The sequence below is a fragment of the Fukomys damarensis genome, unplaced genomic scaffold, assembly GCF_012274545.1.
Source record: "Fukomys damarensis isolate Sample0158 unplaced genomic scaffold, DMR_v1.0_HiC HiC_scaffold_15, whole genome shotgun sequence".
NCBI lineage: Eukaryota > Metazoa > Chordata > Mammalia > Rodentia > Bathyergidae > Fukomys > Fukomys damarensis.
Window position 1 is genome coordinate 25196487 of NW_022900927.1, and position 10758 is coordinate 25207244.

The following is a 10758-nucleotide window of genomic DNA, read 5'->3' on the forward strand; positions in this document are numbered from 1 at the left end:
GTCTAAAACCAACATGACAAGAAACAGTAAAAGGAATGAAAACTTGGACTGCATTCCTGCCCACACACAGGCAATACGATGGAAAGAATCATCAAACTAACTGGCATCTGATAGTTTGTATATTAAGGGAATCAGCAAATGCTTTCTTGTTTATGTACGGTTTGAATACTATTTTTCTTATCTCACAATATAAAATTATGAACACATTAGTCAAAACAATAGCGTTATTTGTATTCATGAAGAAATTTTACAAATATGAAAAAAATGAAAGCAGTAAATAAACATCAATGAAAGGTTATGATTATTTTGTCTTTGTTGTAAGAATTGTGTATACTATATATAAAAATGAAACTATATCACAGAAAAGCTATCTAAATTATTAAGACCTGTCATATATTTTTCTTTCTGGTTTTTACTGCCTTAAGAAAGGCACTTGATTTATTAACTTATATGCTGCAATAAATCTCATATTTAAACACTGGTAACTGATAACTCTAATGATTAATAATTCACTGAAATTTGTTATATTAAATTGTAAATATGGCCTTATTTTGTTTTGTATTTCTTCCAGAAAATACTATTGGACATCTCATTTCACATAGCCCAAGTCCAATAATATAGTTGCTATAATCAATAAGTGAATAGTAAGGACAGCTGTGCTTCCGATGCTGTAATAACCTTTTTGACCCATTGGTTTCAAGGCCAATTTGTTTCTTGGAGACCTGTGGAGACCAAGATGATTAATTTCAACAAATGACTATCTTAGGAACACATAACAAATATGTTTGCTATTAAAATATTTATATGCTAATAAGTGATACTGACTATATCTTTTTCAGTCAAAAATGTGCAAAACAAAAAGAAAAATGTCATCTCAAGAATTACTGTTCCATGTTATTGGGAGTAAGGACCATAAAGGAAGCAAATACACAGAAAAAATTAAGAAAAATTAACTTTTTTTGAAACTCTGAAAATTAACCAAAGGCTTGCAACAGTATGGAATAGTCATTTAAGAAAATCCAGTGAAATCTCAGTAAGAATAGTGAGCTTTGTGGCTCTCTGTGGTGTTTACCTTGCCTTCTCCTATTCCCCTTTCCCCCAGCATTGTGAGAACCATAGAGGCCTTAAAAACCAGCACCTCTGCCATCATCTTGAAAGCCAGCAGCCTTGTAGGCATTAGAGCGGAAAGAAAAGGGCTTGGGCTCCTCCAAGGTCTCTCTCCCAGAAGACTGTTATTTATCCTGTCTGGTAAATCCTTGAAAGTCCCTCTCAACAGGTTACTCTTTATTTGACCCAGCTCTGGACTTCATAAACTGAACAGCTTTTTCCCTGGGACATTAGTCAAAACCAATCATAGACATTTATTTAACATCACCAGTGCTTGGAACTTTGAAAACAGTTGGGGCAAACAACCAGATGAGCACAACACCGAAGGAGGAAAATCTGTGGAATAAAGCGTCCCTTGGAGGCTTTAAAAAGTTCTCACATATTCTTGAGGATCTAGAAGGTTAGGCAATGTGCACACTGAGAAGCACCCGAGAAAACTGTACTTTTACTTCTGGCTGTAATCAGGAAGTGAAGACTAAGACAGGGTTGTAAACTGCAGGACATCGAGGGCACACCCCAACACACACACACACACACACACACACACACACACGTACATGCACACTAAGGAGCCTTTCAACAAGGTCTGGGAGACTTATTGGTATTTAAATAAAACTGCCTAATCATTAGTGGATAACCAGCTGAGTAAATATTTCAGTGGCTAAACCCAGTAAAGAATATAGATTTTATAGAATTAGTTCAATAAATGAGTTAAATAAAGAGTGACATAAGGCAACAATGATGGCAGCTAATTCTAGGGAGGAAGAAAAATGAGTATTCCATTATCATCTGAAATGTTCAGATTTCAAAAACAATTATAAAGCATGTTAAAAAAAAAACCACAAAAGTATATCCTATGCACAGGTGAAAAGGAGTTAATAGAAATTGTATGTAGAGAATTCCACATGTTGGATTTATTAGGAAAGATGTATGATCTAGTCTTTAATCATCTATTTTAATATAGTGAGAAGATCCACTTTAAAAATATCTCATCAAAGAGAGACTATCACTACAGAGGTAGAATTCTTGCAAAAGTAATAAAATTTTAGCTGAAAAGTACAATAGCTTCGGTGAAAAATTCAGAAGAGGGACTGAAGAGAGACTTCAGTTTCAGAAGGTTGATCAATGAAGAGTACATAGATTGAACAAAGGTAAGAAAAATAGTGGCATTAATATAAACTAGACTGTTATAAATTAAGATGTTAATAATAATTCCCAGAAAAAAACCCCAAATTAATTTTAAAATGGATATGAACATAAACTACAAAAAGTTAAAATACTGAACTAGAAAATACATATTTAACACAAAGGAAAATAATAGTAGATTGATAAGGAAATACAAATTACAAAAAACAGAAAACCAATAGGAAATAGCAGACATATATCCTACTTTATTAATAATTATATGATGTGAAAGTAAATTACTTAAAAACATAGGCTGGCAGAATGGAAAAAGAAATATGATTCAACTATATGCAGAAAATAGGTACATTTTAGAGTCAAAGGCACATATAGGGTCAAAGTAAAAAGATTACAAAAAAACACCATGTAAGGAATACTAAAAGAAAAGTGGAGTAACATCAGAGAAAATGTCTTTTAAAATTATTACTAGAAACAAGAAAAATAGCTTATTATTTTAAAAGTCTAAGTCATCAATAGCAGTAATAAAAATTATCCCTAGGGATAAGAAAGATATTTTAATATTTAAAAAGGCTAATCATATACAACAATAATTATAACCAAAGCTCCACAATACATGAAGCAAACTGATTAAACTGTAAGGAGATACACACAATTCTATACTAATAGGTGGTAAATTCCAATATCCCATTTTGAATAATGAATAAAATTAGACAGAAAATCAACAAGGAAATAGAAACTTGAATTACACTAAACTATACCAAACAGATGCTTATAGAACAATCCACAGAACAGCAGAAGAATATACAGTCTTCCCAAGTCCTACAAGCTATATTCACTATGCATGTAACCAATCACAGAAAAGGGCTTCCACAATATGGAAGACAGCAAATCTAATAATCACATAAACACCAGAAGCGGGAGTGAATCAATTCCATTTACCACATCATGGGTTGCAATTTCTACCACTTGCTCAAGTCCAGTGAGACAGAATACTCACACAAGTTAAGCAAAGCAATTATGTCACTCACGTCTAGGCAGAAAGAGACAAGAGAACCACAGGAAATCTCTTAAAGCTCAGGAAAGTGACCCAGAGAAGATGGACTCTCATCTCCATGGCCTCATATCCCAACACAACTAAGGTACATGCGAAGGCACTCTGATCTGGGGGAATCTTCACAGAAGCATTGCAAGACAGTCTGTTCTAAGAAGGGCGGGAAAAGAGTCCAGGTTTTACTACACAGCTCCTCCTTACCTTAGGATGTTGCATTCCTAATTCATTCTATTGTTATTCTAAACCACAAAGGAGAAAGACAGGAAGAGAGGTCAGCCAAAGCTATCCAAGGACCAGTTTTGTAAGTAAGCATGGAAAATTCTCCAGGACTGTACAAATAGTAGTGGAAAGAAGAAAATATTGAGGACTAGAGAAGAAACAAATAAAATAGAAAACAGAAAGACAATGGAACAAATAAAGAAAAGATAATCGAAACTAAGAGTTGGCTTTTTGAGAATATAAAGAAAATTGACAAACCTTCAGCTAGACTAGCCAAAAAACCAAAAGGACTCAAAATTAAAAATGAAAGAACATTATAACTGATAACACACACACCACAAACCAAAAAAAAAAAAAGACTGCAATGAACAATTATAAACCAACAATGTGGATAATTTAGAACACATGGATGAATTTCTAGAAACATAAAACCCACCACAACTGAATCAATAAAAAATGAAAAGCCTAGTTAGACTAATAATAAATAACAAATTTGCACCAATAATCAAAAACCTCCTAACAAGGAAAAATACAGTACCATATGGCTTCTTTGCTATATTCTTATGAATATTTAAAGTATAATCAAAGCAGTCTTTTTCAAATTATTCTAAAATTTTGAAGAGGTCAGGCTATTCTCAAGCTCATTTTTTGAGGCTAGATTATCCTGATATGAAAGCCAGAGAGGAACACTACAAGAAAAGATCATATGCTGGGGATGTAGCTCAGTGGCACTACATCTGTTGGGCAAGTGCAAGATCCTGAGTTCATCCCCAGTACTGGGAAAAAGAAAGAATGAAAATAATACTATAGACCAATATATCGGATTAATTTAGATGCAAAAGGGCAAAAATTATAAACAAAAATACTGGCCAACCAAATTTAACACAGTGATCATTCATCATAATTCATTGGGATTTATCCTTGAGATGCAAAGAAGGTTCAATATACATAAATCAGTTAACATCACATGCCATAGTAACAAAATGAAAAAGAAAGTTACACGATCAATTAATAAAGAAAACACATCTGACAAAAATCTAACAGCCTTTCATACTAAAAATTCTCAACAGGGGACATGGAGGAATGCACCTCAACATTTAAAGGCCTTTGTCCTCCCAAAGCCTCACATGTTATAGGTGGAGATTTTCGGAGGTGTTTGTATCATGGGGACATTTTACTCACCAATGGATTAGTCTGTGGATGAGTTTTCAGGCAAATGTGACTTGGGAGATGAAGCCTGAGAGGAGGTGGGTCACACAGGTGTATTGAACAAGTACTTCCGAATGCCTATCGGCCTCCTCAAAATCACATGCAGCACCAGAGAACAGGAATTCGAGTATGCACAATGCAAAGTGCCAAACATAATACTAGCATAAAAACAATATACTATGAAAGCTCAGAGGGGCATAAAGCTAAATAGTTCCAGAGTAGGGGACTTCACAAAATGGAACATTGACCATGGGTGTTGAAGAAAGTATAAGAGTTTGTTAGATAGAAACCTTAGATCATAACAAGTAATGAGACTTATATATAAAAAGGTCCATAGTACTCAGCCATAAAGAATGAGAAAATAGAGTCATTCATAGGAAAATGGATACATATTGAGGCCATAATCTTAAGTGAAATAAATAAGACACACTTGTGTAAACACCGAATAGTTTCTCTGGTGTGAAAAACTAAAAGTGTAAATTGTAAAACTGTATACAAATTGTATAACTGATAATGTGAAATAGGAAGAAAAGGGCTAAAGGTGTAGGGGAAGTGGGAAGGGTAGGGGAAAGGAAATAAGGGACAAGAAAAAAATATGAGAAAAAGGAAAAATGAAAACAAAGTCTTTGTAAATAGGGGAGGATGGAAGGGGTGAAGGAAGGGCAGGGTTTGGGGAAAAAAGGAGAACTAAGATCTGTCATGCAAGGGTACAAGATCCCAAAGATGAATAAGTAAACTCAATAAGACATTTATTTGTTTATTTATTGATTGATTGATTGATTGATTGTACTGGGGATTGAACTCAGGTCCTCGCGCTTGCAAGGCAGGCCACCGAACTGCTGAGCTAAATCCCTGGCAATAAGATTTTTAAAAAGTCCATTTATCATGAAGAAATTCACTTATGCAATGTTAAAACCTCCCAGGTTTCCAGGAGTTTGGTCTAAGAGTAACATCTCACCAATATTAGTTCTAATCCAGAAATCAGACTTTTAGCCTGAGAAATAGTACTGCAATGAGAGACATTCGTTTCAGTCAGAAATGACTGACAAATCTCCATTACCGTGGAACAAAGCACAGTGGTAGGAACAGAAAGTTGTGTGCGAGCCCAGCTTTGGTTTAATGCATTACTAACAAGCAAACACAGTCCCTTCCTTGTCACAGCAAAGATTTAAGGAAAATATCCCATTCCCGGCAAAGACGTTAAGGTCGGCTCTGGCAAGGCTATTAGTTGCCCCCAAATCTGCTCTTCAACGGTAATAGAATTCCTACTTATTGCTGAACATATTACCTGACCCAGAGTACACGTCTCGGGCATTTTTGCAACTAAATATGGTAAAATAATGGTATTCTGACCAATAATGATCTCTTTTCCTTCCTTTTGTTTTTTGGAGCGCATGAGATGGGCTTTGCTAGCTCACATCAGTGATGGGGGAGCTAAAGGCAACAGCAGCCTGGGAAGAGGGCTGAGGAGGAACCGGGCCAGTTCTTCAGCGCCAATACCACATATACTATGTTAAATTATGTATACATTTTTACTGTTATATGAACTGAGCAACCACTTTGAAAAAACTCTAACCAAACCTTTATAAACTAATTGTAACCAAACTAACGTATCAACCACCAAATAAAACTCAACTTGTCTTGTAAAATTTTAGACGTATTCCTTTGTTCATATTTCTACTCTAAAGGGTATCTTTCTGGTGGAGTAGGTGGAGCTTTTCCTTCTAAAGGAAACTTTCTTTGGGTATTTTATAAAAACAAATAGGATGAGAGCCTATTTGGATTGTAAACAAAAAATTAAGTATGTTAAGTATATTTCATACCATGATCTTCCTTAAGCGTAATGACTCATCTGGCTACCCATAGGGAACCTTCCTGACTCCAATCAAATCCTGCCCATGGATTAATCCATTCAGTCTTCCCAACAGCCCTGTGAAGTAGGTACTATTTTCAGCCCCATTTTACAGTTCAGGGAGGTTAAGTACTATAATTGACCCATGGCTCACAGCTGGAAAGTAATGGACTCAGGCTTTTAGCTCAGGAGCGAGATTCCACAGCTTAACTATTAAGCACTATTCATGCCACCCCACAGGTTTGGAGAGTCTTTCTTGAAATTTTCGTGACTGGGGTTTGTCCTTGGCAGAGAAAATATAAGGTAAAACAGGCAAGTAAATGACATGACATGAGATGTTCTTTTTGATGTATTCCTTAGTTCTGATATTTTCCTCCTTGCTCTGAAGATGTTGGTGGACTGGATTCACATTTTGCCACAGGTGACTGAATTTTCTGCTCCTGAATTCAAAATCAGTTTGCTATGACTCTATTGCACACAGTCAGTCTCCTAGGCCTGACCATGATTGGGACCACTGGTTGTCAATGATTTGTTTTTGTCAGTTTATCTTAAGCCACTCTACCATTTTGAGTCCTAATGTCACCCTGCCCCACCCCTCTGCAAATCTCAAACTCGAACCTTTGTTCAAGTTCCACACTTAGTTTGCCTTTTTCTTCTGTCTAGATTTTTATTTCCTCTTGATCTTATTTCCAGACTCAGATTTTGTGTTTTTCCCCCAGTAATTTACATTTATTAAAATACCAAGAAGGTTGGACATTTGACCATCTGTACACTGTTTTCTTTCTTTTGTTTGTCTTGAATTTTACTAGATCCAAACCCAAAATTTGAATACTTAGAAGTCATAATATTGAATTTGGTTGATCATTTGACTCTGCATATAATTTACTTTGGCCTTGTTTGTTGCAATCTATATGTTTATTGATCAGGATCCATTCCCTCCTGTACTCATCAAACATTTATTATCCACTTATCATATGCCAGGCATTCCGCTCTGTGCTAAAACCGTGAAAGAGTTATTTCCTATTCTCTCAGAATAGTTAACATCAGCAAACAACAGTTATAACAATAAGCAACAGTAAACAATGATTATGATGAGAAACAAAAAGTAATAGAATTATGTGATGAGGATAAAAAAGGTAGTAATCAACAAGATGCATGGAGGTTAGCAGAGCTTTGAAAGCTATCTGGCTCACTAGAGGAGGAAGAATATTACAATCAACAACAGAATTTACAAAGGCATAGAAGCATGACCTAGCATAGCTTAAAGCTGAGGGTGGGACAAAAAAAATAGTGATGATACAGAAGAATGGGTTAAGGTTCTATCTGGAAAGCCTTGTGTACCACATAAATGAGTTGGAGCTTTGAAGGGATTTAGGCCAGCCAGGTTTGCCCTCTCCTTTAAGCTTCTGCACATCAACCTGCCACCAGGCTGGTGACACACAGAAGTGATTAATGATCTTTATGACCACCCACAAAACCTTCCTGGCAGCTGCAAGTCCCAAGATACATCTAGGAATCTGCTTCTCTGGCAACATTTAGGTCAGAAATAAGTCTATTTTCTGAAATTTATGTTGCTGCCTAAGTCTTATCTCTCTTCATTTGCCCTCTTACTATATTATAAAAGGTTACTTCTTCCTAGGGGTTACTTCAAGAGTTGATGCCAAGAAATTTTTCATTTTTTTCAGTTTAGAGTTAAGCTTGGATTACTGTTGAAATGTAAAAGTAATGAGGTAACGCAACACCAATTCTTGATAGCAAAGAATACAGGGACTTATTTTTCCTTTGTGAAATAAAACTATTTGATTTAAATGGAAAAGGCCAATGTACTCTTTAAAATGGTGTGTTGATAGCCCTGTGACTTTGGCCTCACCTTCACTTTCTGAGGATGTCAGTGACATTTGTCAGGAGGGCCTGTAGTTTTGCTGCCTGATTTCAGACACCAGAAGGTTAAAGAAGAAAGCCAACGGCATTTGTTCAAGTAAACAGCTCTGTTTCATGAGTATTCAACTTGATGTGTCATTTGTATCTTCTGACAGCACTGAAATATGTAGTATATTAGTACTAGTGATTTATAAGTCTAGTATTATTTACTGATGGAAGAGTCCTTGGGTCCCATTTGCAACAAATACGAAGAGTATCTAAGTATTTAATTTTGTGAAGATGGTGAAGCAATGTGGTTCTAAATTCCTCAGATAACTGTATAATAGTATGCTCATTTAAGGCTTCCAACACTGACCTACAGGACCGCTTTATGTTTCCACTTTTTAAAAACACAAGAACAACATTTCCCTCCCATTTTGCAGGGATTGAAATTCCCAATACCTTAACTCAGGCCAAAGAAAAAAATTTACAGACAAGAAAATAATGTTCCAGAAACAGGACATGCATTTTTTTTCTTACTCGGTAATGCCAAGAATCGAGTACCAAGACAAGGATTACCTCCAAGAATTATTTTTTTATTTTTAATAAATGCAGAGGTGGTTAAAAGAAAAAATGAAATGCTGGCTCTCATAAGCAGCAGGGAAGATTTCATATTGGATAGTAACTAGTTCTGAGGCATTTAGGATGTCTTCTTGCAGTCCAGTAATTGGAAATTAAAATTTTCTCACATAAAGGAGAGGTACTTACTTGTATCTTTGTGTTCTATTATTTCTACTTTTATCCTTTGATGCCTGATTTTCATGTGCTTAGAATAATTCATGAAAATTATTTTAAAATTTCAGGAAAAAGCAATGAGTATGAGCTTTGTACCTAATAAAAATATTATATAGCTAATTTGTGAGTTTAAAAAGAAACTTGGAAATCTTTTCCCTTGTATAATCTCCAATAAATTTGGTGTTATTAAAAAAGAAATGATTTTAGAATTGGCAGACATGGACACAAGACCACACTTCCTCTGATAACTGTGTATTTTTTAACAAATTTATTTCTCCAAAATGCAGTCATGTGTTCTGTAAAATAACAGAGGAGTGTACTTGATAGTTGTGATGGACACTGTGAACACTTTTTATGTCTTAAGTTAAACATAATGAACTGTGGAAAAGAAGGGCACTGCCATCAATGCAATTGGGGATAAATGGAATCACACATGAAAAATTGGAATTGCTCTTACTCTACATCTTAGGCTAAAATAAGCAACCTTGTATTGAAAAATGAGATTTGGGAATTAAAGAAGCAAATATATAGGAATAGAAAATCAACCAAGCCAACACCTTGGTTATAGTGAAGGTCCTGGTACAAACTACCCTGTGGTTCCTGCATATTTGGCAATTGAGGAGTGAGGTTGTTACTCACAAGTGAGACCCTTCCTCTATCCCTTAGACTTTAGTTCTTACTAATAATGCAGATAAAAAGAAACCTGCTTTTTCTCCCTTGAAAAGCCAAGTAACTTTTAGGCTGGGAAGTAATGTGTTTAAAATAAATGCTTAAGTAATGACAGAAAAAACATATCTTTTAAGGTCCAGGAACATGCATCTCTGAGGAGGTCCAAGGGAAATATTCAGGGCTGTTCTAAATGAATTTTCTTTCATTTTGTTTTTATTACATTGAAATTTATCCTAATGGATGAATGTTGCATAGAATTAGAAAGACTGAATTATTAAAGTACTTATATAAGGCGACTGTAGAGTGCCTTGATGCACTACTGTAGATAATGAAGTGACAAGTTCTTATCCTCTTGTCGTGGTATGATGGCTGGAGTAATTTTTCCCTGATTATATATATATATAAAATATATATATATCATTTTAGATATGACTTGAATTAGAAAATAGTACAATGGAAAAAATAATACAATGACTGATACCAGCTGGTGTTATACTCCAAGCTAAACATCATGGGACATGCACAGTGCTCCTCGAGTAGTAATGTTCTTGCCAAAAGAACTAAAGTCTGCTCAGCATGTTTCCAGGGTACACTAGACAATGAGGGTTTCAGGAGAAGAAAGCTCAACTTGGAAATGCTGAAGATTTATATTACTGTCATTCATAGCATTCAGAAATTCAACTCAAATTAGATTAAGTGCAAAAAAGGAAATCATTACCATGTTAAGTTATCTCAGCAAGAATTTAGATGGAATTTTTCTTAATATTGTATATAGTAAACTGAGTATTGGTATGGTGTAGTACATTTTATAAAACTACTAGAAGACTATAATTCATATTTGTAATATGAATGT